This window comes from Vitis vinifera, chromosome 8, assembly GCF_030704535.1.
Source record: "Vitis vinifera cultivar Pinot Noir 40024 chromosome 8, ASM3070453v1".
NCBI classification, from domain to species: domain Eukaryota; kingdom Viridiplantae; phylum Streptophyta; class Magnoliopsida; order Vitales; family Vitaceae; genus Vitis; species Vitis vinifera.
In genome coordinates, this window is record NC_081812.1 from 12,977,480 (window position 1) to 12,985,188 (window position 7,709).

The 7,709-nt window shown below is 33.4% G+C and overlaps 2 long non-coding RNA genes across 2 annotated transcripts; both read left to right on the top strand.

Annotated features, from left to right (window-relative positions):
- Window positions 1-486: 486 nt before the first annotated feature.
- On the top strand, window positions 487-3,030 carry LOC109123009 (uncharacterized). Its single transcript, XR_002030620.1, has 3 exons — window positions 487-565; window positions 2,035-2,745; window positions 2,932-3,030. It is a non-coding gene; the product is annotated as an uncharacterized LOC109123009 (long non-coding RNA).
- Window positions 3,031-5,988: 2,958 nt separating this feature from the next.
- LOC109123010 (uncharacterized) lies at window positions 5,989-6,486 on the top strand. The gene is made up of 2 exons (XR_002030621.2): window positions 5,989-6,020; window positions 6,203-6,486. It is a non-coding gene; the product is annotated as an uncharacterized LOC109123010 (long non-coding RNA).
- Window positions 6,487-7,709: the final 1,223 nt, after the last annotated feature.

The window sequence follows — 7,709 nt, forward strand, 5'->3', positions numbered from 1 at the left end:
AAAAAAAGGAAAAGAAAAAAAAAACCAAACACAAAATATTAAAATAATGAAATATACTTCAGGGTACACAAAGCCTACGTTTGGCACCTTTGAAACTCCCTACGTTTGGGTCTGTTTGTTTGAATCCTTAGATGCTACATAGGAACACTCCATGGAGTATTAATGCAATTAGCATGTTGTTAAATCCACCAAATTAGTAATATCGCTAGTGGAAAAATAAAAAAGGAAAAATAGGATTTAGAAAGAGACACACAGCACAGGGCTTAATCAAATTCCATATTCTGATCATAAACAAACGACATGCTGAAGCAAGGATGCATATGATAAATTAAATTGAATTTGTCACATTGTTATATGTTCAGGTGTAGAACTGAATCTACCGGCCTTGGAAACTGATTTCGACTCACCTAGAGTATGTGCTTGGTGCAAGCTGACTCCTGACATTGGGGATAGGTAGTAGCTTTTGTTGCATATCCATGTATACAGAAACTTGAGAGAACCAGGATGCAGCATTTATGCTATTTTTGAACCTCAAATGAAAGTGTGAAGTTCATACTAACTTACTGTAAGTTATGACTTGGTAATAGTACTTAACTTTGAAATTCCCAAGACATTGGCACTTATGTGATTCATCTGGTAATAATACTTAACAATGAAATTCACATGACATCACCAGTTATATGGCTTGTACTATATTCATCTATTGATCATATGATCATCTTCCTTATATTCAACATAAAATTTTTGGTGATGTCAAGCACAGTGGACAGTTTTGAACTAATATATTTCTTATCCTTTATTGACTCTATGGTTTAGGGTTCTCAGAAACTGTGAGGCTAAATATAGAGGAACAGAAAAAGGTTCTTAGAATCTATGAGGGAAAGGATAAGGGAATTGAAAAATGGAAAGAAAATGAAATGCTAGTTTAAGTCCAACAAAATTAATCTAACTTCAAGGTATTAGCTTTTGGCCGCCTAAATTCCTTTCTTCTTTCTTTATCTTTTTCCCAAATAGCTTTCAAGTCACGGTACTTTTTTTTATTTATTATTATTTAATATTGAAGCTCTTGAACATCATTGGTAAGACCTTAGGATTGGCTTCTTTCATCATTGCCTTTTGTTTTTGAGTGGATATCTTTTAAGTTCTGCATTTGTATCACCTATGTGTATGAAGCTGGCAATGAAATCTTTGTGAGTCAAATCCAGAGCTGTTACATGGTGTTGAACCTTGGAACCTTCCCTATCCCCAACTAACCCTGGCCTTTTGAGATTGGGCTCCTTCTTGAGCTGGGGATCAAAGGGGTAAACTCCATTATTTTGATTTTGGCATAAATGGCATTGGGCTTGAAATTGTTGGACATCCAAAAATAATTCTCATTTTTCAATTCCATTTCAGTAACTTTCTTTTTTCTTTTGTTGGTTTTACTTTGTTCTATCTTCTATGTTGGTCTGGGGAAAACCACTACTGACTATAATCAATTTTTAACAATATATCTAGCCTTTTATTTTTGTATTCTAACATGTTAAAAATACTCAAGGTATAGCTTCTTCCAGGAAATATCCATGTCAGTTTATTTCCCCACAAAATCATAAACTAAAAAGTGTATACAATGCACTATCCAGTAATTACCACTGAACCAAATGTGCACAATTCAGATATGAAATCAGGGAAAGCTCCAGGTGCTACAAACACAATGCAGCAATTCAAGAAATCAGGAAACATGAGAAGTTGATTTTCTCTCCTTAGCTTTCTTGTTACTGGAAAGACACTGAAAAATTCTCCAAAGTTAAGCTAAAAAATCTTTCAGTTCAGATAGTACCATAACCAAAAGTTTTAGTTCATCATCTCTTAAATTGACATTTGGGTGAAGAGATGGTCTTACCTTACTTGATTTTTGCATAAATGGCACTGATATTGATGGATGAATAGACAAGTAATCTTCACTGCTATTTCAATTATTTTGTTATTATTATTATTCTTGCTTTGTATTTGTTTCTTTTATAAGTGTACGTGTTAGTGAGACATGAGATATAGTTTATTGCAGGAACTGTGCAGCCCTATATGACTAACTTGGAAACAAACACGTGTAGCCCCAGCATCCTATCCAGGAATTACCATCAACCCAAGCGTGGAGAGCCTTGGGTTGAAGTAAAATTCAAAGACGAAAATCAGGTGAAGGTGCAGGTGGTTACTTCTCCTTCAATACGCCTTCCCAAATAACCCAATGCATCAATTGAAGACACTGGAAGCCCTGAGAAGTTGATGCATCTCTTGGCCCTTTTGTTACTGAAAAGCCTGGTGATCAGACAATACAATTCCTTTTACTCATTCTATTCGTCCCATGATATAAAGATTGTATTTTTCCTTGTCTTAGAGAATCAGATTCCTCTCCTTCAACTGTTCCTCTAAGAAGAAAGAAGAAGAAGAAGAAGAAGATAAGAGTAATTTACCTATAGGGGTCTTCTGCCATAGGGCACAAAAGCAGAGCTGCAGAGGAATTGGATGGATATGGTTCCTCACCGATCATAGATATGTTGGGAATCAAGACATCCTGATCCAAGTATTTCTGCAAATAGAATATTATGAATGATATAATCATGGTTTTGCAATGTGCAGATAGTGTTTCAGGGATTCTTCACTGTCAAGCATAGCTTCTGATCAATACCAATTCATCTTGGACATTACAATTAGAATTTCACCTAAGTCTGGTGTCTTGGTGGGGCCTTTGTTAGCAAAGTATGGCCGGTTAGTATGAGAGAATTGATGTATTAAAATGCTCTCCTTTTATTTGTTTGTTTCTATAGTTACAGCCAAATCCATGGAAACCTTTGTTACTCTGTACCCTGTCTCTTCTTTGAAAAAGTCTAAGATAAAAGAGAGGTTCTCTTTGTTGATAGTGATTACAATTTTTTTTCATCCTGGTGCATGCAGTATTACAAATATGTGCGTGAGATTCCATTTGCTCTGACGGGTTCACTTAGTCTTGCAAAAGCAACAGCAGAGGGAAAGATCTGAGTCCAGTAGATTGCCTTTGTGTTTGAGCTGACCTTTTGAACTGTTATTGCACCCTTCTGAAAACAGGGCTGTCTTAGAAAATGACGGATAAGAAAATTTAAGGTCTAGCAGGGCTTGTTAAACAAGGCCAGGGGAGGGCATGATTATCAATGCGGCTTCAACAGATTTGTCGACCATTCTGCTTTAGCAATTTGGGTGGTTGCTCCAAGTAGTCTGATGATACACGCAATCTTTTGACCTTCTCAAAGCGATGGGAATTTAATAATAAATTTTCAATTTTCATATTTTAAAAAAGAAAATATTGTATTTTTCTAGAATCCTCCATAGTTGCCTCTAATTTCCCTATTATATCAAGTCACAATTGTCTAGGGAGGGCCTTGAGATTTGACATTTCTTCCATGATCTTACGCTTCAATTAATCACCAACTTGTTACGGTTCAATTGCGATTCTATCCAGGAGGCACCAAAAGAAGGTTGGGCACATAATTTAAAAAAATGAGAGAAACGTAAAAATTGAATAATCCCGTTGTTATTTCCTCTTGTTTGCTTGCAAACTTTGACTTTTGACTTTGAGGATTAAGGACATAATTTTTAAGTGATTATGTCCCAAAGAGGTACAAAATATTGAGAAATGTTCAATTTTTTTATTACCCAAGGAATATTATTTTGACTATTTCTAAACTTTACATATGATTCTAACATAATAAGAGAGTGTAAATAAGAGAAAAACTGAGCTAATGAAAAAAACTTGTGATTTAGGGTACAATAATAAAGATTGGAAAAAAGTGAGATATTTTAAGATTTAATAATTATATTTATTTATATAATATTCTAAATTATAAAGTGAAATATTATGTTTTGGTTTGATTTGTTTTATTTTCTTTTCTTTTATTAATATTTTCACATGCACAACAGGAACTTGATAGAAGATTATAGCATTATGTAATTTGTTGGGTAAAACTTAATTGATTTAATAATCAGAAAACTTAATTGTTGATGAAACCCACATCGAAAATAATGGAAAACTGAAAGAGCTTATATAATTTACTCTAAAACAAACCTTAAAATTGAAATGGTAGGTGATGATCAAAATGAAAGGACGGGGAGTGCTCTAATGAAAGGAACAGCTTCAAACTTCCCACCTAATTGAATTTCACAACCAATTCAAAGCCATTTAAGGCTACCATGTAATTGAAAAGGAGGCCACTCCACCAATGTATGAAAAGAAGGTCATGTAATTGAAAAGGGAAAGGAGGCCACCATGTAATTGAATTCAAAGCCTATAGCGGAATCTTTTTCCTTAATTTATTCAACACACCGTTACGTTGTCTGTTTATCCAAATATTGGACAAAGTATGAAACCAAATGTGGAACGCATTCTTTGATGATGGGGACCTGCCCTATAAAATGCGAGTCCAATTTTGGTCCAAATTTCGTCATGCGAAGCGCACCCCACACACCCAATAACCAAAAAAATAATTAATTATATCACTTTCTCAAATTAAGTTTTAGTCCAAGTTTCGTCCTAGCGAAGCGCACCACTACACACCCAAATAATCCAAAAATAATTAATTATATCACTTTCTCAAACCAAGTTTTGGTCCAAGTTTAAGCACACCCCCACACACCCAAATATATCAGTTCATTGCCCCACCAAATGGGAAACAAAAAGTGTATCACCTTGGAGCTGTTCAGGTCCGGGAGGGCGTCCCGCTTGAAACCTCTGGTGGCAACCGAGGAATTACTATTGCATTCATGTATGGTGGGTGTGCTCTTATCTAATATTTGAATAAATAATGGTTATTGATGTTTTTATAATTTATTCTTTTCTTCTCCTGCCCTTGTTTTGTATTTTTCCGATGTTAGGTTGAAATACTAATTGAAAGATGAAACTCGTAAGAAATGGATGACTTGAGCAGCTACTTACCCGCGTACGTGTGAAAACCCAAAAGAGGTTTAATTTTGTCCAGTCAACCAAATATTAAAAAATGAGAGAGTGAGAGACAGAGTTGAGAAGGATGCTGTCAGCCTATGCACAACAAGATTTGGGCCAAGATAGCCCCAAAAAAAATAGAGGGCATGTTTGGTTGGTGATTTTGAAAATTATTCTGAAAAATAATTTTTGATATTTTTAGAAAAAAAAAATTATATTTGGGAATTGAATTCTGGAAAATAATGTTTCCTCTTATTTATTTATTTTTTTTAAAAAAAACATATTTGATTGAGTTGATAAAAAATATTTTAGAACTCGTAAAACAAAAATTATATTTGGAAGTTGTTTTTTTAAACTAAGCATTTTCTTTAATTAATTTGATTTTATAAATATAAATAATTTTTATATTTACTTTTCATTAAAATTTAAAGAAATTGTACCAATTTTAAAAATTATTTGCATCATTTTAATTTTTTTAAATAATTATAAATAATGAAAATACATTAAAGGTATATTAGGTGTCTCCATAGAGATACATCGGTGAGTTTATTCTCAAGGTGCAATACATTAGTCAAAGTCGTAGTTTTGATCATTAACTACATCATTTTCCATATCTCTAATATAAGGTGAAATGCAGAATATGATAATTAAGAAGTTCAATAAATTATAAAAATATTATTTAATATCATTAAATTTACATCATGATACTATCATTAAATTCACATTATTCGGCAACATTATACCATTAACATATAAAATAATACATCATTACATACAAAATAATACATTATTAATTTCATACAATGTCATAAGAATCTATATAATTCACTTCACACTCGTTAGTTTGATTACTTTTCATTCCCCGTTCACAAACACCACAAGGGCATACCTACAAAACCCAGATGCAAAGAGGAGATGGGCACACAGATCACCTACACATAAAGAGAAAGGAGAAGGCAAAATGCATTGATCTTCAATCTCATTGTCGATAAGAGGAATTGGATGTCTCTAACCACAACGACACTATTCGAATAAAGGAATTGGTGGGGCCTTTGTTAGCAAAGTATGGCTGGTTAGTATGAGAGCATTGATGTATTAAAATGCTCTCCTTTTATTTGTTTGTTTCTATAGTTACAGCCAAATCCATGGAAACCTTTGTTACTCTGTACGCTCTTCTTTGACAAAGGCAGAGATAAAAGAGAGGTTCTCTTTGTTGATAGTGATTACAATTTTTTTTCATCCTGGTGCATGCAGTATTACAAATATGTGCGTGAGATTCCATTTGCTCTGACGGGTTCACTTAATCTTGCAAAAGCAACATCAGAGGGAAACACTGTCATCCTGTTTGTGGCTCGTGCAAATGATAAATAGTGGCAGGTAACCCAGCAAACTCTGAAAGTCATTCTCGATTCCTTCCAAGTGTAGATCTTTGTCAACCACAAGACAAGAAGGTTTTATTTATAATTCATTTATTTGGAATTTGTATAGATACAATGAGATCTGAAAAGGAGTAATATGTTATCAACTATTGCCGGTTCTGGTTCTGGAAGTTTAAAAATAAGGTGAAAACAAGAGTATACTATGATTCAAACGGAGAACACAATGTCAGAGCTCACTAACTTCTGTGGGACTATTAAATTCAAACTACTGCTTTATGGATGATTAAGAGTATTTGCATTAATGACTTTAAATTTTGACAGTGATCCATGCAGATTTGCAGTGAAGATATATTTGGTAAGACAATGGAAGAAGAAAGCTAAGGTCTTAGGCCCGTAGGTTGCCTTTGTGTTTGAGCTGACCTTTTGAACTGTTATTGCACCCTTCTGAAAACAGGGCTGTCTTAGAAAATAATTTAAGGTCTATCAGGGCTTGTTAAACAAGGGCAGGGGAGGGCAGGGGTGGGCATGATTATCAATGCGGCTACAACAGATTTGTCGACCATTCTGCTTTAGCAAGTTGGGTGGTTCTGGAGCAAACCAAGTAGTCTGATGATACATGGAATCTTTTGACCTTCTCAAAACGATGGGAATTTAATAATAAATTTTCAATTGTCATATTTTAAAAAAGAAATTATTGTATTTTTCTAGAATCCTCCATAGTTGCCTCTATCAAGGAAGAAAAGTGATGGTGTTGATGAGTGCATCTCTGCATCTATCGATGAAATTGAAAGTAAAAATGTGTTCTCACATGTTTCATAAAAATAATTTTAATATGTAATATATTATTATTTTAAAAAATAAATAAAATATTTTTTTTTTAAATATTATCTTTTCATGACAAGTTTTAATCATACCAAGAATCAATCCTCAATCTAATCTACTGCCCCAAACCCAATCCCAAACCTCAATTAATCCGATTTGCGTAGGATCATTAAATTGCTTGAATTAAATAAATAATAATTTTGTGCAACAGAATTACACACTTTGAATTATTTAATTCACTAAAAGTACCTACACCACAAATTTGTAAAATAATATATTTATAGATGGAAGGTGAAGCTATAAGAATAACATAAAACTGATATTAGCATAATATAATTATACAATAAAATAAATTAATTTTAATATAGATTAGTTTGATATCATATCTAGGCTGAAGTCAGCTTTGTATCATATATTTATGACCAACTTTAGTGACCAGTTTTTCCAAGATTCGTGTTGGATGCGAATAAACTTCATTAGATGGATACGAATAGAGAGATGCTTCAATTGCATGCGAGTAGAAGATAAAGCCCCCACCCACCCGATTTTATTTGTCTTCA